The sequence below is a fragment of the Oncorhynchus kisutch genome, linkage group LG28, assembly GCF_002021735.2.
Source record: "Oncorhynchus kisutch isolate 150728-3 linkage group LG28, Okis_V2, whole genome shotgun sequence".
Taxonomy (NCBI): Eukaryota; Metazoa; Chordata; class Actinopteri; order Salmoniformes; family Salmonidae; genus Oncorhynchus; species Oncorhynchus kisutch.
In genome coordinates, this window is record NC_034201.2 from 24,034,609 (window position 1) to 24,057,605 (window position 22,997).

The 22,997-nt window shown below is 44.2% G+C and overlaps 1 protein-coding gene across 2 annotated transcripts in view; it reads left to right on the forward strand.

The window, feature by feature from the left end:
* Window positions 1-22,997, forward strand: part of sgcd (sarcoglycan, delta (dystrophin-associated glycoprotein)) — a 249,171-nt gene that overhangs the window by 139,200 nt on the left and 86,974 nt on the right. Inside the window, exon 1 of one of the 2 annotated variants that reach the window (XM_020464814.2) lies at window positions 14,041-14,230. The exons of the other annotated variant lie outside the window; for it this stretch is intronic. The gene's annotated coding sequence lies outside the window, so the exon portion shown is untranslated. Of the gene's footprint in view, window positions 1-14,040; window positions 14,231-22,997 lie in introns of those variants that run through there. 2 annotated transcript variants of the gene reach the window in all.

The window sequence follows — 22,997 nt, forward strand, 5'->3', positions numbered from 1 at the left end:
ATCATTTAAATAAATAGCAACATCAATGGTTTTGTGATGACTAAGCCATCTGATTCGATAAAATATAGAGTTGAATTGGTATTTTTGCCCATCATTTAATTTAAAGTACTCAAGTTTTTTTCCCCACGATTCTTTAAATCACTGATCTTGGCTTTTTAATATAGTTTCTTCTTTTTTGTTGAGTTTAGTCACATCATTTCTCAATTTGCAGTAAGTCAGTCAGTCAGCCAGTCAGATGTGCAGACAGATTCATTAGCCACTCCTTTTGCTCCATATCTTCAACCATACCGTTTTTCAATTCCTCATCAATCCATGGAGCCTTAACAGTTCTAACAGTAAGTTTCTTACATTTGAACAGGTGCATGTTTATCAATAATTGGAAGAAGCAATTTCATAATTTCATCAAGTCCAGTGTCTGGATACTCCTTATTAATCACATCAGACCAATAAATATGTTTAACATCATCCACATTAGAGGCACAGCTAAATATTTTGTATGATCTCTTATACACTATTTTAGGCCCAGTTTTTGGAACTTTGGCTTTCCTGGATATTGCCCTAATATTGTGATGGATACAGCTTTAGAACAGTTCTACAGTATTAGTCAAATGTGATTGATACATGTGGATAATCTTGTCCCTGTAGTGTTTGTAAATACCCTGGTAGGCTGATTAATAACCTGAACCAGATTATAAGCACTGGTTGCAGTGAGTAGCTTCCTCTTGAGAAGACAGCTTGATGAAAGCCTGTCAATACTCGGGTCCACAGGAAAGTGGACCTCTCTGTTTACATCACATACACTATCAAGCATTTCACTCATATTATTTAGATCCTGACTGTTAGCACTTGGTGGCCTATAGCGACACCGTTGCCATTCACTTTCACACTCTTGGGTCAGACTACACTCAATCGTGGGACCTACTCAAGAGATGAGTCTTTAGTAAAGACGTAAAGGTTGAGACCGAGTCTGCGTCTCTCACATGGATGAGCAGACCATTCCATAAAAATGTAGCTCTCTAGGAGAAAGCCCTGCCTCCAGCTGTTTCCTTAGAAACTGTAGGACCAATAAGGAGGGCTGCATCTTGTGACCGAAGCCTACGTGTATGTTTGTATGGCAGGACCAAATCAGTGCGATAGGTGGGATCAAGTCCATGTAATGCTTTGTAAGTTATCAGTAAAACCTTGTAATCAGCCATAGCCTTAACAGGAAGAAAAAAAAAAGAAACAAAAGGAGGCTAGCTGGAGTAATATGATCTTTTTTATTATTCTAGTGAAGATTCTGGCAGCCGTATTTAGCACTAGATTAAGTTTATTTAGTGCATTATCCGGGTAGCTGGAGAGGAAATCACTGCAGTAGTCCAAAGTAACACCTAGGTCCTTCACAGTTTTATTTGAGATGACTGTACAACCATCGAGATTCATTGTCAGATCTGACAGCAGATCTCTTTGTTTCTTGGGACCTAGAACTAGCTTCTTTGTTTTGTCTGAGTTTAAAAGTAAAAAATGTGCAGCCCTTCATTGTGAGGTATTGGTCTTTGTGGTTGAATTTATTTTTAGAATTCACTACTTGACTGCGGGACATTACAGATAATTGTATACAGTATGTGGGGTACAGAGATGAGGTAGACACCAAAAAGATCACACTATTATTGCAGACATAATCCATTCAACTTATTATGTGACGTCTTAAGCAAAATTGTACTTAAAATAAATTATAAAACATAATTCCACTTTCACATTATGGGGTATTGTGTGTAGGCCAGTGACAAAAGAAATCTACATTTAATCCATTTTAAATTCAGGCTGTAACACAGCAAAATGTGGAAAAAGTCAAGGGGGTGTGAAGACTTTCTGAAGGTACTGTAGCATGCATAGGTCATCACCGGTCTGTGGAGATCTTCACAGCTGCTGTAATAGTCTGTGCAGAATCTCAAAAAACCTTGTTCACTTGCACCATGTAGTTTTAGTGCTCCTGAGTGGCACAGCGGTCTAAGGCACTGCATCTCAGTGATAGATGCATCACTACAGGCCCTGGTTTGATTCCAGGCTGTACCACAACCGGTTGTGATTGGGAGTCCCATAGGATGGCGCACAGTTGGCCCAGCGTCGTCCGGGATAGAGTTTGGTCGGGGTAGGACATTATTGTAAATAATAATTTGTTATTAACTGGCTTGCCTAGTTAAATAAATAAAATTAAAAATGATGTAATATTAACTGCAAATCCAGGTAATTTGGTTCTGCTATTAGATTAAGTACAGTGATAAGACATTAATCTGTTGTTTAAATAAATATCTGGCATTCTTTTTCCATTTTAAATTGGTTGTGCATTTAGATTGTTGAAACCATAGTGATAACAATTCAACTAACTTTTGGCTGTCTTTTTGAGAGGGTGAATATAGGTTGTAATCTCATTGATTAACGTCTCAACCAAATATTACCCAATAATCCACGTAGAAATTATGTGGTGTGCCCAGTGTGTTAAAGCAATTTTGATTGCTGTTTATCTCCTCACCATACCCTTAAGACACATCAAAACATAGTTTGTTCTTAACTGACTTGCCTAGGTAAATAAAGGTTCAATAAATAAAAAATAAATAAACCCACTCAACCTTTTACTCGAAGGTTGTTGGTAGAGTGTGTGATTGTTTTTGTAGACCTGGACAGAACCTTTTTGTTTGACCTGAGCTCTTCACAAACATGGCATCACTGTGTGACCCCTCTCACACTCTCTTTCCCCACTGGATTGAAGTGTGCTTTCATAACTCTAAAGTGCTTTTTGCTTGATTGTCCTTGCACTCTGTGTAGAGAGCCACTCGACAAGGTTCAGCTGCTGTAGAACAACTCCTCCTCCTTTCTCTTTCTATAATAGGCATAATATCAGTGGGCACAGTGTAGTGTTTACATCCCATCCTCAAGACCTCATCTGGCAACATTTATGTCCTGGTTCCTCTGTATAATTACCTATGGGAAGAGCAGAGGTTGATTTCACACGGCCAGGCTCTCTCTCTCAACGCCAAGCAGCTTTTAATGCCAAAGATGCTATTTACTCACAGATCAACAAGGCCTGTCAAACATCATGTTCCAGGGGTCCTTCAGATGTCAGTGAGTGTGTGTGCGCGTGTGTGTATGTGCATGTGTTCATGTGTGTGTTCCTGTCTGCGTGTGTTCTTGTCTGTATGTGTTTCTGTCTGTGAGTGTTCCTGTGTGCATGGGTGTGATGTCTGTATGTGTGTGTGTGTGCCTCCGCAGTACTCGGCTGCAATCCGTCTAACACCAGCAACAATCAAATCTGCACAAAAGAACACTCCCTTTCGGGGAGTTACAATTGTAACATTTAACGCTGTCTTCACTAAACAGCAACTAGAACGTTTCTCATGCCTTTTCCTTTCTATTCTCCTCCACTGGAGTGTTAGCTCCTCGGAGTGCTGCTGTTTCAGGATGCCATCATCTACATCCTTCCCTGTTCCAACGGAACACAATCAGTACAGTTCTATGGAAAACGCAAAGACATAATGGGAGCAATATGTTTTTTTTCTCTCTCTGCTGGCTGTGGGGAGAGAGTGAAACATGAAGGCACAGGCCTGGAATGACAGATGCTAATTTCATTAGCGACTCCTGAGGAGCACTTTGGGGAGTCCTCGGCTGGATTGAAAGAAGGTCATGAGGTGTAGGTGAAATGCATGTCCAGTTGGCCCTCCCACGCATGCTGCCTGCCTCACCTGGGACCACTTTAGAGATACCAGTTTTTTTTATAGTCAAAAGACTACAGTAGCACAAGGCTCTTGACAATCAAAGAAACCATTACTGCAGTTGTTTAACATAGGAGTCAACCTATTTCCCTAGTGTCAAAATGATGAAACATTTCTATTATGTAATAAAGTTTATTTTCTACTTCGAATGGAGCACACTGTTAATAGCATGTATTGCATCACATGAAATAATGTCTCAATAGAGCTGGGCAATATGGACAAAATTACATATGGTTATAAATTGACACATTTTGGGGGTATAAAGATAAATCAGTGATAAATGATGCTTAATACTTTTGGGGGAGGTGCTAGAGGTGGGCAATATGGACAAAATAAGTAACAACAAAGACAACAACAAAAAAATGTTTTATCGACAGTTACTTTTATATAAGTGGGAGGGCTATAGACAATTTTATTCCAATGCCAAGTAAGACAACTGAGATGGAAGACTATGAATGAACAAGTGAGATATTTCATGTAACACACCCAGGAAATGCATGATTGATATATGTGCAACTTGTCAAAATAGGATCCAGAATTTGCTCTTCAGAGAATTTGCCGACTCTTTTGTGCATATTGGCCTATAGGCTATACTATTCACCACCTGATGAAGTGGGAACTCAAAACACTTGATACATCCGTCAATAAATGTCAGCTTATGTCCTGCAAAAACTTTCCAGCACTAGGCCGTTCTGTGTGGTGCATATGTTGGATTTATAAACTGTATGTGTAGACGACTTGACAGAAATGTTAGCGGAAGATGAATGTAGAACTTTTGTTGCACATAGATCCAGATGATGCTGCATGCCATTTCACGCAATGACGCTGTAGGTGTGAACGAGGAGCTACTCCGGTTGTAAAGTGGTGCCATGACCTCATTATTAAGAGGTGAGAAAGACATGATATATGCCTACTCGAAGAAAGCTGTGACACCTCCCTCTGTACCTAGAACAACAGTAGTACTTTGAAAACTGTATTTTCCCATAATTGCATTTTGAGTAACGGTCATATGCTTGTGCTTCTCAGAATGCATCTCTCCCACCTCCATCCACACAGTCCGGAGAGTGCACACAGTCCTGAGTGGGAGTGAGAGTCGGGCAGCCTGACAGGCAGATACTTTCATAGCAGGAATCAACATAATGCATAGGCTATTACTGTTGAGTCAGGCTATTACAGTGTTGACCAAATAATGGTTTTAGAACAATCTATAGGAACTGTGTGTAGCAAAATCACAGAAAATTACAGACATAAGCAAAATGCTTCGGTAAGAGGAAGGCAGTATTGGTGTCCTTCATTTTCAGCTTATTATGCCAGTTAAATGACTCACCCACATAAGTTTACCTGGATGCACATGTATTAGCTTAGAAGTTTTTTAAATTGTTTGGGCTAGTGGCTTCTAGCACCAAACACACTGCAATACAGACCTCCCATGTAATAATTAATATAACTCTGTGTTCATTGAGCAGCTTTGCTGCATGTGCTAGGCAGTGGAGACCAACTTCAGGAATGCACAATTTGCGGCAGATGCAGGCGGTGACTCTACTTCCGTCGACGGCGTCATTTTCCCCTGACCGCTGGGATACTTTTTTGGGCTATGAACCCAGCGTGAACCGGCAGAGTTCGCCCATTGGTTGTTTGCGTCACGTCACCTTAGCTGAGGAACGGACCTAAACACTGTGAAGCAGGATGTGACGTCCCTCTGATGTTACCTCTCCATGTCAAAGTTTCCAATATAAAATATCTAGAATCATCTTCACCTTAGCCATTCATGACTTAACTATTGTTAACACAAAACTGACCTTAGTATTTGGCAGCAATGCCATATGACTGGTGATACTGCTCTGGGTAGGTCTTGTTAGTATGCACTGATTTAGGATCAGTGGACCCTCCCCCAAATCCAAACTTTCACCACTGTGACAACATTTCTACCAAGCTGACATTAGATCAGTGTCTTGGGGGAAATTAATCCTACTCTGGTTACTGGAGTGAAGAGGAAGCGCAGTATCATTTATGTCTAATAACACTGCTATCCTGGCAGGCCACTATGATTATTCACCCTGCCCCGTCTCTATGTAATTCCTCTCTCTCACAGTCTTCCATCCATTGAAACACCAGATGGACCCAGCAATAGTTCCAAAGCACACTAGTACTAAATCCCCATCAATAGCCTTTTACACATCCACACGTCCAAACAAAAGTGAGCAATAGTTTGATTATAGCAGCAGAAATATGTTTGTATTTTTTATGACAATGCTGGGAAGACCTGCCTGAGAGGTAACATATGATTTATTTTAATTTGCCTACAGTGGGTGTCAAGGCTGTGCAGTCTGAAAGTGTTGCAAAAGCTCAAATGGGCGATGAGACGCTAGGAGAATAGCGCCGACTTAAAAAATGTACCAGGCATCTATTCAATACTTTCTATTCTGGACACAATACATCATTGATTTGCTAATAATGCCCAAGAAACATCTTTTCAGCACTGTGTTGTGTTCTCTATTTGTGTTATTATATTGTGGAACCGGTGGGGTAGTTCCTCTAAAGGTACACTTGTTCTCAAACAGGGATAATGTAAACTCCGTTATCACCATTTACCGAGTGTTTCTGCATATACTGCACATTTAAAAGCAAGGTCTAATGTATCACATTAAAATTGCATGTGGTAAAATTTCACTTTTTCCTGGGCACCACAAAATGGGCATAGAAGTTAGAAAGAGTGACAGTGCAGCAATCCTCTTACATGCATTGCATAGGCTGCCGTAAGTGACAGACTCAATGATTGTCAGTGAGTCCAGCACTTACTCAGTTATTTCAATGCCTCGACTTTCAGTGATGTAAAAATGCATGTATCCTCTGAAAGAGCAGTAGAGTTAAAAGAGAACAGGGAAAATATCTCACCGTTTAAGAAGTGTCAGGCTGTAAAGAAGTGATTCCAACTATATCTAAGTTTCATAGACTCAGTTGCTATGTAGGACTTTTCCCAGCAAGTACTTTGCATCAAGTGAGTGTGCTGTCATGTTTAATAAAAACACTAACTTACCCTGACACATATTCCTATGAATACCCAATTTTGAGTACTTACTTTGTTACTTCTTGTAGCTGCATCCTCCCCCAATTCTCTTGAAAAGGTTTACAGGTATTTTGCTCAATCTAACAATTCTCAATTTACATCAACAACATAGCTCAGGCAGTAGGAAGCTCTCTCATCCATTTATATGCAGATGATACAGTCTTATACTCAGCTGGCCCCTCTCCGGATTTTGTGCTAAACGCTCTACAACAAAGCTTTCTTAGTGTCCAACAAGCTTCCTCTGCCCTTAACCTTGTTCTGAACACCTCCGACACAAAGGTCATGTGGTTTGGTAAGAAGAATGCCCCTCTCCTCACAGGTGTGATTACTACTAATAAAATGAGCCCTTAATTGATCATTTCCAAATCTAAATGGAGTAATGGTAGAAAGTCACCACGAAAATAGCTCCAGGTGAGAAGTGATCAAGTTGTGAGAGTCTGTCTATCAGAGCCTGGTCTATTTGCAGGACCACTCAAAAGAGGTGACTTTCAATCCCCAGCAATTACTCCAGTAAATGAATCAAACGCTGTGAGTGATCATAACCAACAGCAGAACCAAAGCGCCTGCAGGACAAGTGTTGAAGAAACCTAGCTAGTTAACTTAACTAGCTAGCCTAGTTAGCTTAGCTGGCTAGCCTGGATGGTTAACTAGCTAGTTTAGCTATAAACAGGAAGATTGGTTGGAATGTAATAATGGTCTGTCACTTGATTCCAATAGTCAGCTAATCAAATCAAATCAAATGTTATGTCACATGCGTCGAATACAACAAGTGTAGACCTTACAGTTAAATGCTTACTTACAAGCACTTAATCAACAATGCTTTAAGAAGTTTTAAGTAAAAAATTGAATATAGAAAATAAAAGTAACAAATAATTAAATACCCCCTGTACCAGTACTGGTACCCCCTCTACTGGTACAGGGGGTACCAGTACAGAGTCAATGTGCAGGGGCACCGGTTAGTCAAGGTAATTGAGGTAATATGTACATGTAGGTAGAGTTAAAGTGACTATGCCTAGATTATAAACAGAGAGAAGCAGCAGCATAAAAGAGGGGTCTGGGTAGCCATTTGATGAGCTGTTCAGGAGTCTTATGGCTTGGGGGCTAGAACCGGCCTTTTGGACCGAGACTTGGCGCTATGGTGCCAATTCCCGTGCGGTAGCAGAGAGAACAGTCTATGACTAGGGTGGCTGGAGTCTTTGACCATTTTTAGGTCCTTTCTCTGACATAGCCTGGTATAGAGGTTCTGGATGGCAGGAAGCTTGGCCCCAGTGATGTACTGGGCTGTAAGCACTACCCTCTGTAGTGCCCTGCGGTCGGAGGCCGAGCAGTTGCCATACCAGGTGGTGATACTCTCAATGGTGCAGCTGTAGAACATTTTGAGGATCTGAGGACCCATGACAAATCTTTTCAGTCTCCCGAGGGACAATATAAGCTTTGTCGTGCCCTCTTCACGACTGTCTTAGTGTTTTTGGACCATGACCATTTGTTGGTGATGTGGACACTAAGGAATTTGAAGCTCTCAACTGTTCCACTACAGCCCGTCGATGAGAATGGGGGTGTGCTCGGCCCTCCTTTTCCTGTAGTCCACAATCATCTCCTTCAATCCATCTCCTTTGCACCGCACGGCCAGGTCTCTGACCTCCTCCTTATAGTCTGTCACATAGTTGTCGGTGATCAGGCCTACCACTGTTGTGTCATTGGCAAACTTAATGATGATGTTGGAATCGTGCCTGGCCATCCACTCATGACTGAACAGGGAATACAGGAGGGAAATGAGCACACACCACTGAGGGGCCCCCGTGTTGAGGATCAGCGTGGCGGATGTGTTGTTCCCTACCCTCACCACCTGGGGGTGGACCGTCAGGAAGTCCAGGATTCAGTTGCAGAGGGAGGTGTTTAGTCCCAGGGTCCTTAGCTTAGTGATGAGCTTTGAGGGCACTATGGTGTTAAACACTGAGCTATAGTCAATGAATAGCATTCTCACATAGGTGTTCCTTTTGTCCAGGTAGAAAAAGGCAGTGTTGAGTGCAATAGAGATTGCATCATCTGAAGATCTGTTGGGGCAGTATGCAAATTAGAGTGGGTCTAGGGTTTCTGGGATAATGGTGATGATGTGAGCCATGGCCGGCCTTTCAAAGAACTTCATGGCTACGGACGTGAGTGCTACGGGTCGGTAGTCATTTAGGGAGGTTAATTTTGACCTGTTTAAAGGTCTTACTCACATCGGCTACGGAGAGTGTGATCACACATTCATCCAGCTGGTGTTCTCATACATTTTTCAGTGTTACTTGTCTCGAAGAGAGCATAGAAGTAATTTTTCAAATCAAATCAAATGTTATTGGTCACATACACATGATTAGCATATGTTAATGCAATTGTAGCGAATTGCTTTTGCTTCTAGTTCCGACAGTGCAGTAATATCTAGCAAGTAATCTAACAATTCACCAACAACTACCTAATACACACAAATCTAAATGGATGGAATAAGAACATGTAGATATAAAAATATGGATGAGCAGTGGCCGAGCAACATAGGCAAGGTGCAATAGATGGTATAAGGTACAGTATGTACATATGAGATGAGTAATGTAAAATATGTTAACATTATTAAAGTGCCATTATAAAGTGACTAGTGATCCATTTATTAAAGTGGCCAGTGATATGTCAGCAGCCTCTCTGAGTTAGTGATGTTTAGCAGTCTGATGGCCTTGAGATAGAAGCTGTTTTTCAGTCTCTCGGTCCCAGCTTTGATGCACCTGTACTGAACTCGCCTTCTGGATGGTAGCGGGGTGAACAGAAAGTGGCTCGGGTGGTTGTTGTCCTTGATGATCTTTTTGGCCTTTCTAAGACATCGGGTGCTGTAGGTGTCTTAGAGGGCAGGTAGTTTGCCCCCGGTGATGCATTGTGTAGACTGCACCACCCTACAGAGAGCCCTGCGGTTGAGGGCGGTGCAGTTGCCGTACCAGGTGATGATACAGCCGACAGGATGCTCTCGATTATGCATCTGTACAAGTTTGTCAAATCAAATCAAATCAAATCAAATTTATTTATATAGCCCTTCGTACATCAGCTGATATCTCAAAGTGCTGTACAGAAACCCAGCCTAAAACCCCAAACAGCAAGCAATGCAGGTGTAGAAGCACGGTGGCTAGGAAAAACTCCCTAGAAAGGCCAATACCTAGGAAGAAACCTAGAGAGGAACCAGGCTATGTGGGGTGGCCAGTCCTCTTCTGGCTGTGCCGGGTGGAGATTATAACAGAACATGGCCAAGATGTTCAAACGTTCATAAATGACCAGCATGGTCGAATAATAATAAGGCAGAACAGTTGAAACTGGAGCAGCAGCACAGTCAGGTGGAAGTTGAAACTGGAGCAGCAGCATGGCCAGGTGGACTGGGGACAGCAAGGAGTCATCATGTCAGGTAGTCCTGGGGCATGGTCCTAGTGCTCAGGTCAGTTGAAACTGGAACAGCAGCATGGCCAGGTGGACTGGGGACAGCAAGGAGTCATCATGTCAGGTAGTCCTGGGGCATGGTCCTAGGGCTCAGGTCCTCCGAGAGAGAGAAAGAAAGAGAGAAGGAGAGAATTAGAGAACACACACTTAGATTCACACAGGACACCGAATAGGACAGGAGAAGTACTCCAGATATAACAAACTGACCCCAGCCCCCCGACACATAAACTACTGCAGCATAAATACTGGAGGCTGAGACAGGAGGGGTCAGGAGACACTGTGGCCCCATCCGAGGACACCCCCGGACAGGGCCAAACAGGAAGGATATAACCCCACCCACTTTGCCAAAGCACAGCCCCCACACCACTAGAGGGATGTCTTCAACCACCAACTTACCATCCTGAGACAAGGCTGAGTATAGCCCACAAAGATCTCCGCCACGGCACAACCCAAGGGGGGGGCGCCAACCCAGACAGGATGACCACAACAGTGAATCAACCCACTCAGGTGATGCACCCCCTCCAGGGACGACATGAGAGAGCCCCAGCAAGCCAGTGACTCAGCCCCTGTAATAGGGTTAGAGGCAGAGAATCCCAGTGGAAAGAGGGGAACCGGCCAGGCAGAGACAGCAAGGGCGGTTCGTTGCTCCAGAGCCTTTCCGTTCACCTTCCCACTCCTGGGCCAGACTACACTCAATCATATGACCCACTGAAGAGATGAGTCTTCAGTAAAGACTTAAAGGTTGAGACCGAGTTTGCGTCTCTGACATGGGTAGGCAGACCGTTCCATAAAAATGGAGCTCTATAGGAGAAAGCCCTGCCTCCAGCTGTTTGCTTAGAAATTCTAAGGACAATTAGGAGGCCTACGTCTTGTGACCGTAGCGTACGTGTAGGTATGTACGGCAGGACCAAATCAGAGAGATAGGTAGGAGCAAGCCCATGTAATGCTTTGTAGGTTAACAGTAAAACCTTGAAATCAGCCCTTGCTTTGACAGGAAGCCAGTGTAGAGAGGCTAGCACTGGAGTAATATGATCAAATTTTTTGGTTCTAGTCAGGATTCTAGCAGCCGTATTTAGCACTAACTGAAGTTTATTTAGTGCTTTATCCGGGTAGCCGGAAAATAGAGCATTGCAGTAGTCTAACCTAGAAGTGACAAAAGCATGGATTAATTTTTCTGCATCATTTTTGGACAGAAAGTTTCTGATTTTTGCAATGTTACGTAGATGGAAAAAAGCTGTCCTCGAAATGGTCTTGATATGTTCTTCAAAAGAGAGATCAGGGTCCAGAGTAACGCCGAGGTCCTTCACAGTTTTATTTGAGACGACTGTACAACCATTAAGATTAATTGTTTAGGGTTTTAGGTGACAAGCCAAATTTCTTCAGCCTCCTAAGGTTGAAGAGGCGCTGTTGCGCCTTCTACACCACACTGTTTGTGTGGGTGGACCATTTCAGTTTGTCTGTGATGTGTACCCGAGGAACTTAACACTTTCCACTTTATCCACTACTGTCCCTTCGATGTGGGTGGGAGGGTGCTCTGCTGTTTCGTGAAGTCCACGATCATCTCCTTTCTTTAGCTCGTCTGGTAGGTTTGTGTCATTGGGAAACTCACGGCTGTGCTTCCCTTTGTAGTCTGTAATAGTTGCAATGGGAAAACGAGCGTCGGAGCTGGTGTAGTACGATTCAATCTTAGTCCTGTATTGACGCTTTGCCTATTTGATGGTTCGTCGGAGGGTATAGCGGGATTTCTTATAAGCTTCCGGGCTAGAGTCCTTGAAAGTGGCAGCTCTACCCTTTAGCTCAGTGTGGATGTTGCCTGTAATCCATGGCTTCTGATTGGGGTATGTACGTACGGTCACTGTGGGGACGATGTCATCGATGCACTTATTGATGAAGCCAGTGTACTCCTCAATACCATCGGAAGAATCCCGGAACATATTCCTGTGCTAGCAAAACAGTCCTGTAGTTTAGCATCTGCTTCATCTGACCACTTTCTTATTGACTGAGTCACTGGTGCTTCCTGCTTTAGTTTTTGCTTGTATTAGGAAGAACAGATTTGAGTTTCCCTGCATTAAAGTCCCCGGCCACTAGGAGCGCCGCCTCTGCATGAGCCTTTTCCAGTTTGCTTCTGGCAGTATACAGCTCATTGAGTGCGGTCTTGGTGCACTTGGTCTTAGTTCACTTAGTTAATCTTTTGGCATGTTCTGTTCATGTAATACAGTATCTCTATGATCAGACAATTATCTATGTGTTCAATATTGTTATTAAGTGACCCATAATACCATCTTTGATGACTTGTGAAATCTTACTCATAATGGTGTTACAAATAATCAGGGAATTAAGGGCCTATATTTCAGAAATAGAGCAGGTGTTTGGAAAGGAGAGAGAGCAGTGAATGTTGTTGGTGGAAGAATGAATTCTCGTATATTTATTCATGATGACATCTGTGTCACAATCCATATTTTCTAAGGCTGCTTGTGTTTGGACCAGCTCTAAATCCTGTCGATGGAGTATCACTCTAATTGGTAGTTTTGAAACCCATATCAAAATAAAAAATGAGCCCTGGAAGGATTCACTGTCAATTCTAGCCTGGATATTCATATAACAGGTTGGGGAATTGTCTCAGAGGTGAGATTCACACAACAACACAACAAAGCCAAGAGTAAGCCAAAGCTTTAACCTTCCTGAAATTCCTGAAATTCACCAATGCTCTTGTTTTGATGTTCTATCTCTCCTACATAAAACCAGTGTTCTTTGACTGTCCCCATGGGATAACCCTTTTTGGTTCCATGTAACCCAAATGGGTACTACCTGGAACCAAAAAGGGTTATTCAAAGGGTTCTTCTATCGGGACAGCCGAAGAACCCTTTTAGGTTCTAGATGGGACCTTTTTTTCAAAGATTGTATTCCTCTTCACAGCTTCTTCTTGGAATCTTTAAACATTTCTTATAAACAGCAATGATAACTCCCCAGATGTACTGTATTAAAACTGTAGGCTACATCTCCACATGCAAGTCAAGTAGCTCAGGAGCATTGTGTCTCGTGCTGCTGGCTTATTAGGGATTTCCCTTTATCGATAAAAAAATCATGAACCCAAGCAGCTGAAGCTCCACACCACCACCAACAACAACCCCATGCGTTCCCTGGTGTCTCTGGGCTGTCTTCACTGACCACTTATTAAGATGCTGGATGGGCCGTGACTGTTAAACAATGCTTACTATTATTCATCAGCTCTGACCACGCTATGGCTGGGAGGGGGAGTAAAAGAAAGTGCTGCGTAGGAGAACCTTTGTGGTTATTTCCTCCCTTGCTGGATGGACTGGCAGGCCACAGCATATTAAGTGGAGGAGGGGAATGTTTTTTTCCTTCTATTTTTACAGTCCTTCTTTTCTTTCAGAGATACCCCCCCATACCCCCTCCCACCCTCCAAAAGACACATGCACACACATACATACAAACGTACACGCACCCACGCACCCACACGCACACACACACACACACACACATCGTCAGACAGCCCTGCCTGTAACTTCCCACATGTGTCTGGGCTTCTAAATCTGGCTGGTGACCAGAAGGCTGTAACTCAGCACTAGAAGCCAGTGTGGTGCAGAATCTCCAGTCCCCACCAGTAGCACAGGAGAGCGGAGTAGAGTAGCCTCCAACTTAACCTAACATAGCAGGCGTAAAAACAGCCTCCAATGAGATGGCTGGGATAACAGAGTGTGCGTAGTGTCCAGGAAATACCTCACGAATTGGGCAGGGACTTGGCCGGGGAGTGTGTTATTGGAAAAGCTGACAAGGGGGCTGCCTGGAGTCTGTCAGAGGAGGCCTCATGCAACTTTTTAAGAGGAGCTCAATCTCCTTTTATCTGCCTGACACTCCCTGAGTTAGTGAGAGCTCACTGAGAGCCCTGAGAGAGAAAGAGAGAGATATATAGGAGAAGGAGAGCAAGACAGAGGGAGAGGTAAGTTTAGTTTTCGCTCAGTTCCTGTCCTTTGTTTTAGGGGGACATTTAAGTTTCCTACTCATAACTGTTGACTGGTGGGAGGGGGAGTATGCATGGAGAAAGAAGCCTGTTCTTTACTTAAAACAGTATTGCCTCATTGTTCTGAAGAAACTAAAGACATTTTGCCTTCATCTTTTGAAAATAGTATTTTTAGTTTAGTCTCAGTCGCTCTGTTTTTTGCTTTAGGTTTTTCCCGACGTTCACAAAAGTATATTTTAGAACAGCTGTTTACGGAGACCTCTGGACTGAGGCTGGAAATTCATGTATTGCCAGGAGAGGTTACGAAGGTGGAAAGCCACAACTATTTAATAAAAATTAATTGCAAAAAAGATTTCCAAGGGTGTTGATCTGTAACCCTCGGGGCTGCTAGCGAGTGAACGCTGGGGCTGACCGGCCCACTTCCCCATATCAGTCCTGTCGGCATCACATTTGGTTTCAATTACTTTGCCCCTCTGGGATACGTGTTGCTATAAATAAGTAACAACGCACTTACTGTGGAAAGAGTTCCGACAGCAGCAGCCTTACTGTTCTGGGGGCCTATTGAGAGGGGCTGCATGCTTTATATTGACTAGTTTCAGCAGGGTAGGAGGGGGTTGTGGCTACTGGTATGTCTATGTATAGCCTATGTGTATTGGCAGGGTTAGGAGGGGTGGTCTTTGGCAAAACTCTTCCCAAAATAGTGTTGTGAACAACAGCTGCTGTGTGTCCATAGGGACTGTACTAAACCCTGATATAGCAGTAAGGATCCAAGCAGGTGTTAAGTGTTTATTCGCGTTGTTGATATTTCCTGTGACCTCGTGAGTCATAAGCAGGGGGGCCGGTGTTAGGAATCCAAGAGGAGGCAGGATATGTAGATATTTTCTCAGAGAGAGAAAAACACAGTAAACTGAGATGACAGAGATGGGGACATTACTGTTATTCATTCTGTATAAAGCCACTGAATAAAAGCACCCACATATTCCTGCTGGACACACTCTCACAATATATCACTCTTTTTCTCTTTGAACATCCATACACATGTGAACGCCTATTTTTGGCTCTCACATGTACAGTACTGTCATGTATTGTATGTACTGTATGTACATTCACACATGCACAGTATTTCCTTAATGTGCAGTCTCAGCTGTGCATTGCAAACTCTATTGTGCATTTTACTGTGCATTCCTGCATTTCTGTGAGCAAACAAGCCAAATAGAAGGTGTCCATTCCTCTGCATCAGATGTGAAAGGAAGGCCTATGAGATTCAACAGCTCCTTTCCAGTCTGCCCCAGAGACAGAGTTTACTGAAAATGTCTGAGTTTTTCTCACAAGGATCTATGCCAAGGCTCAGTATATAACACAGACACACTTCAAAAGGAGAGCTCGTTCTCATCTGCTTAAAATCTAGCTCGACTGTGCAGTGATGTTTTCTCTGCTCACTGGAAACCAGAGTGCGAGAGAGAGATGAGAAAAGAGAGAGGGAAAAGAGAGAGCGACAGAGGGAGAGGAGAGAGATGCAGAGTAATGCTGAGTGATAATGTGCGGATTAGGCTTTTGAATAGGAGCCACTTGATCAGTGGTGTATTTTTTTTTTTAGGTTAGGGAGCAAAAATGTAAAAAGAATTGTACCAACAGATGTAGCCAATTGAATAGCCTAGCATTATAGCTTATTATCACGGCTCAGGCTGAGACCCAGATGCAGACACAGGAGGCAGCTAGTACGAGTCTCAGAGTTTATTACAGTACAATGGGCAGGCAATCGGTAGGTCAAAGCAGGAAAAGAGTCGTATTCCAAATCAGAGTCAGGCAGGTGCAGGATCAGGGACAGGCAGAAAGGTCAGAACTGGAAGTCTAGGAAAAACAAAAACTAAAGCACAGGACAACACGGTAACACGCTGGTAGGACTAGATGGGACAAGACGAACTGGCAACAGGCAAGCAGAAAACGCAGGTCCAAATACACGAGGTAATGGGAGACACCTGGTGGGGGTTGGAGACAATCACAAGACAGGTGAAACAGATCAGGGTGTGACATCTGGCGTCCTACCCTGGGACATACCTGGTTGACTGGGGTGTAGACGGCGGAAGTTCACATCGAGGGCTCAGTCCGGGATATTAATGGTGGGGACCCAACTCCGGGCCATAACCCTCCCAGTCAACCAGGTACTGGAATACACTGCCTGGAAACAGGACATAAAGGGCTGTGAGAAAGGGGTTTAATTCTAGATACATGGAAAGTGGGATGTATATGGAGCGTGCGAGACAACAGAAGGCCAGCTGCAGAGTTACCTGGAGATACCGTCCCGGCTCTCTTCCAGGTATTGCGACAGCGAAAGACGAACATCTGGGCAGAAGGTATGCTGACCTCTTCCTCTTGTTCTGGGAAGAGTGAGGGCTGATATCCCAAGGAACACTCAAAAGGCAAGAGACCAGTACCAGAACATGGAAGGGTTTTCCAGGCATATTCCACCCACACGAGTTGCTGGCTCCAGGTGGTGCGATTGGTGGAGACGAGGCAACAAAGAGTCGTCTCCAGGTCCTGATTGGCTCGCTCCGACTGGCTGCTAGACTGGGGATGAAAACTAGAGGACAGGCTGGCCGATGACCCAATGAGGGTGCAGAACGCCTTCCAGAACCGGAATGAAAACTGAGGACCGCGATCGGACCATGGCGACTGGAAGTCCATGGATCCGGAAGACGTGCTGCACCATGAGCTGAGGGCAACTTAAGAAAGTGCATAAAATGGGTGGCTTTGAAAAACCTATCCACCGCCGTAAGGATGGTGGTGTTGCCATCTGAAGCAGGGAGACTAGTGACAAAGTCCAAGGATATATGGAACCATGGGTGGTGAGGAACAGGGAATGGTTGAAGGAGCCTTGCAGGTTCTTATTGTCCGGCCACACCAATAATAGATGTTGTACCCCTTCTAACCAGTGCCTCCACTCCTCCAACGTTGTCTTAACTGCAAGTTATTCTCAATTTCCCAGGTCATAGTTCCTGTTGCGGGGTTAAGATGATGGGAAAGGAAGACTCAGGAATGCAGCTTCTGGAAGCAAGGGTACTGTAACCCCGGACGAAACAACGGTAGAAATTAACAAACCCCAGGAAAGGTTGCAGCTGCTCACTGGATGTGGGTTGAGGTCAATCCACCACCGCTCTCACCTTGTCAGGGTCCATCTGACTATTCCCTGCAGTGATGACATATCCTAAGAAGGAGATGGTGGAGCGATGGAATTCACATATCTCCTCCTTCTCGAAAAGCTGGTTCTCCAAGAGATGCTGGAGGATCTGTCGGACATGGAGGATGTACTCTTAAACAGACTGGGAATAAATTAGGATTTCATTGAGGTAGACAAACATAAATCGGTTCAACATGTCACGGAGCACATCATTGACCAGGATCTGGAACATGTGGGAGCATTGGTCAGTCAGAATGGCATCAACAGGAACTCGTAGTGCCCGCTAGCCGTGTAAAAGGCTGTCTTCCACTTGTCTCCTTCCCGTATCCGAACCAGATGATGGGCGTTCAGAAGGTCCAACTTGGAGAAGATGACCGCCCCCTGGAGAGGCTCCAAAGCCGAGGAGGTGAGTAATAGCGGTAACGTTTTTTAATCGTAATGTCATTAAGACCCCGGTAGTCGATACATGGATTCAGGGTCTTGTCCTTCTTCTCCACAAAGAAGAACCCTACGCCGGCGGGGGAGGCAGAGAGACGCATAATCCCTGCAGCGAGAGAGTCCTCAATATACCCTTCCATCACTTTGGTCTCCGGATCCGACAGGGGATAAAGTCGCCCCGAGGTGGTGTGGTAACCGGGAGAAAGTCGATAGCACAGTCGTAGGGCAGAGGAAGAGATGTGGCATGGGCAGAATTGAAAATCTCCCTTAAGTCCTGGTACTCCGCGGGAACGGTGGAGAGATCCTGTCACGGTGCAGCGTGGTGAGCGTACATTTTCCTTTATTTATGTAAATGTCGCCAACAAAACAAGAAACAAAGAAACGACCATGAAGCTTACTACGGCTATAGTGCCACTAAAAAAGAAAACTACCCACAAAATACAAAGGAAAAAAGGCTGCCTAAGTATGATTCCCAATCAGAGACAACGATAGACAGCTGTCCCTGATTGAGAACCATACCCGGCCAAAACATAGAAACAGAAAACATAGAAATAATGAAACTAGAATGCCCACCATAGTCACACCCTGGCCTACCCAAAATAGAGAATAAAAGCCTCTCTATGGCCAGGGCATGACAGATCCGAAGCTTTACCCAAGCGTTGCTGCAGCGTGGATGAGTTATTGTCTGCGTCGACTGCAGACAATGTGCATAGCAAAATGGACTCCAACCCATGATGGAACCCGTAGCTCCATCGATAAGGGGGTTATGCCTCTGGAGCCATGAAAATCTCAAAACTATGGGTACATGAGGAGACTCCAGGAGCAGAAACTGCATAGGCTCACTGTGGTTGCCTGACATTCGCAGGTTGATAGGAACCATATTGTCAGTGACTCTGCCAATAGAGCACCCATCCAGCACTCTGACGTCCATCGGGATGGAAAGAAGTTGAGTGGCGATACCCAGCTCTGACACCAGGGTAGTGTCCATAAAGCTTTCGTCGGCGCTAGAGTCAATGAACAGTCGGATGGACTGGTCTCCCCACAACAATCTAGCCCTGCCCAGTTGAATGGGCTTCAGAGGAGGTGAGTCGACAGCCCATTGTAATTTCCTAGGGAACTTAAGTGATACATCTTTCCAGATGGTCAAGGCTATGAGGGATTCAAGGTCCATGTGCAGCTCTCGGGCTGCAAGCTCATTTTTATTCACCTGTGATAATCCGTGAAGGAACGTATCGAACTGGGCTTCTGAGTTGCAGGCACTCTCAGCCGCCAACATGCGGAAATCTACCGCTCAGTCTGCCACACTACAGGAGTCTTGATGCAGTTGGAGCAGCTTACAGTAGTTTTTCCTGTAAAAGTTGTGTCATACTGCACTACAGAAATGCTCATTATAAAAATTCAGAAGACAAAACATATTTTACATAGGTTTAAAGATTCACTTCTTGTTAAACCAACAACGGTGTCATATTTATAAAATGCTTTTCGGCAAAAGCATACTTAGCCCAGAACATACCTAGCCCAGAACATAGCCCAGTTGACAAATTATTACAAACAGTAACCAGCCAAGCAGAAGCGTTACAAAACTCAGAAATAGAGATCAAATTAATCCCTTACCTTTGATCTTCATTTGGTGGCAATCAGAAGACATTCATTTACTCAATAAATGTTCCTTTTGTTTGACAAAGTCTCTTTATATCCAAAAACCTCTGTTTTGTTAGCGCGTTTTCTTCAGTAATTTTCAAAATATGCTTTTGAACCATAGCTAAACAAGCATTTGTGTAAGAGTATTGATAGCTAGCATAGCATTAAGCCTAGCATTCAGCATGCAACATTTTCACAAAAACAAGAAAAGCATTAAAATAAAATAATTTACCTTTGAAGAACTTCAGATGTTTTCAATGAGGAGACTCTCAGTTAGATAGCAAATGTTCAGTTTTTCCAAAAAGATTATTTGTGTCGGAGAAATCGCTCCGTTTTGTTCATCACGTTTGGCTAAGAAAACCCCCTGAAAATTCAGTCATTACAACGCCGAACTTTTTTCCAAATTAACTCCATAATATCGACAGAAACATGGCAAACGTTGTTTAGAATCAATCTTCAAGGTGTTTTTCACATATCTATTCGATGATAAATCATTCGTGGCAGTTTGGTTTCTCCTCTGAACCAAATTGAAAAATGCATGCAGCTGGAGATTACGCAATAATTTCGACGGAGGACACCAAGCGGACACCTGGTAAATGTAGTCCTTATGGTCAATCTTCCAATGATATGCTTACAAATACGTCACAATGCTGCAGACACCTTGGGGAAACGACAGAAAGTGTAGGCTCATTCCTTGCGCATTCACAGCCATATAAGGAGACATTGGAACACAGCGCCTCCAAAATCTGGGGCATTTCCTGTTTGAAATTTCATCTTGGTTTCGCCTGTAGCATCAGTTCTGGGGCACTCACAGATAATATCTTTGCAGTTTTGGAAACGTCAGAGTGTTTTCTTTCCAAAGCTGCCAATTATATGCATAGTCGAGCATCTTTTCGTGACAAAATATCTTGTTTAAAACGGGAACGTTTTTCATCCAAAAATGAAATACTGCCCCCAGAGGTGCTAGCATCCCACGTACCCTAGAGAGGTTAGCTGGAGAGATTTTTACCTTGTCAGATCAGGGATTCGATCTAGCAACATTTTGGTTACTGGCCCAACGGTCTAACCACTAGGCTACCTGCCTTCCCAGATTCAAGAGGTAGTCACCTAGAATGTATTTCAATTAACAGGTGTGCTTTGCTAAAACTTAATTTGTGGAACTTTTTCATGTGTTTGAGCCAATCAGTTGTGTTGTGACAAGGTAGGGGTGGTATAGAGAAGATAGCCCTATTTGGTAAAAGACCAAGTCCATATTAGAGCAGTCACAAAAACCATTAAGCACTATGATGAAACTGGTTCTCATGAGGACCGCCACAGGAAAGGGAGACCCAGAGTTACCTCTGCTGTAGAGGATAAGTTTATAAGAGTTAACTGCACCTCAGATTGCAACCCAAATAAATGCTTCACAGAGTTCAAGTAACAGACATATCTCAACATTAACTGTTCAGAGGAGACAGCATGAATCAGGCCTTCATGGCAAATTACTGAAAGGAAACCAGGACGAAAGGACGCCAACAAGAAGAAGAGACTTGTTAGGGCGAAGAAACATGTGCACTGGATATTAGACCGGTGGAAATCTGTCCTTTGGTCTGATTTTTGGTTCTAACCACCATGTCTTTGTGAGACGCAGTGTAGGTAAATGGAGGTCCTCCGCATGTGTGGTGTTTATTTGTGGTAAAAAACTGTTGAGAAGCCTTTTTGTCCTAGACTTGGCACTCCGATACCGCTTTCCATGCGATAGTAAAGAGAATACTATATGACGGGTGGCTGGGGTCTTTGACAATTTTTAGGGCCTTCCTCTGACACCCCCTGGTGTAGAGGTCCTGGATGGCAGGCAGCTTAACCCTAGTGATGTACTGGGCCGTACACACTACCCTCTGTAGTGCTCTGCGGTCAGAGACCGAGCAATTGCCATACCAGGCAGTGATGGAACCAGTCAGGATGCTCTCAATGTTGCAGCTGTAGAACCTTTTGAGGATCTGGGGACCCATGCCAAATCTTTTTAGTATCCTGAGGGGGAATAGGCTTTGTCATTCCCTCTTCACAACTGTCTTGGTGTTCGGACCATTCTAGTTTGTTGGTGATGTGGACACCAAGGAACTTGAAGCTCCCAACCTGCTCCACTACAGGCCATTGATGAGAATGGGGGCGTGCTCGGTCCTCCTTTTCCTGTAGTCCACAATCATCTCCTTTGTCTTGGTTACATTGAGGTATAGGTTGTTATTCTGGCACCACCCGGACAGGTCTCTGACCTCCTCCCTATAGGCTGTCTCGTCATTGTCGGTGTTCAGGCCTACCACTGTTGTGTCGTCTGCAAACTTAATGATGCTGTTGTAATCGTACCTGGCCATGCAGGCGTGGGTGAACAGGGAGTATAGGAGGAGACTGAGCATGCACCCCTGGGGAGCTCCAGTGTTGAGGATCAGAGTGGCACATATGTTGCTACCTACCCTCACCACCTGGGGGTGGCCCGTCAGGAAGTACAGGATCCAGTTGCAGAGGGAAGTGTTTAGTCCCAGGATCCTTAGCTTAGTGATGAGCTTTGAGGGTACTATGGTGTTGAACGCTGAGCTGTAGTCAATGAATAGCATTCTCACATAAGTGTTCCTTTTGTCCAGGTGCGAAAGGGCAGTGTTGAGTGCAATAGCGATTGCATCATCTGTGGATCTGTTTGGGTGGTATGCAAATATAAGTGGGTCTAGGGTTTCTGGGATAATGGTGTTACCAACCTTTCAAAGCACTTCATGGCTACGAACATGACGTGGGTCTGTAGTCATTTAGGCAGGTTGCCTTTGGGTTCTTGGGCACAGGAATTATGGTGGTCTCCTTGAAACATGTTGGTATTACAGACTCAATCAGGGACATGTTGAAAATGTCAGTGAAGACACCTACCAGTTGGTCAGCACATAACCGGAGCACACGTCCTGGTAATCCGTCTGGCCCCGCAGCCTTGTGTATGTTGACCTATTTAAAGGTCTTACTCACGTTGTCTACGGAGAGCGCGACCACACAGTCGTCCGGAACAGCTGATGCTCACATGCATGCCTCACTGTTGCTTGCCTCGATGCGAGCATAGAAGTGATTTAGCTCGCCTGGTAGGCTCGTGTCACTGGGCAGCTCGCGGCTGTGCTTCCCTTTGTAGTCTGTAATATTTTGCAAGCCTTGCCACATAAGACAAGCGTCAGAGCCGGTGTAGTGTCATTCAATCCTAGCCCTGTGTTGACGCTTTCTCTGTTTGATGGTTCATCGCAGGGCATAGCAGGATTTCTTATAAGCTTCCGGGTAAGAGTCCTGCACCTTGAATGCAGGAGCTCTACCCTTTAGCTCAGTGCAAATGTTGCCTGTAATCCATGGCTTCTGGTTGCGGTATGTACGTACAGTCACTGTTGGGACGACGTCCTCAATGCACTTATTGATAAAGCCAGTGACTGATGTGGTGTCCTGCCATCTGAAAACATGTTCCAGTCTGTGATAGCAAAACAGTCCTGT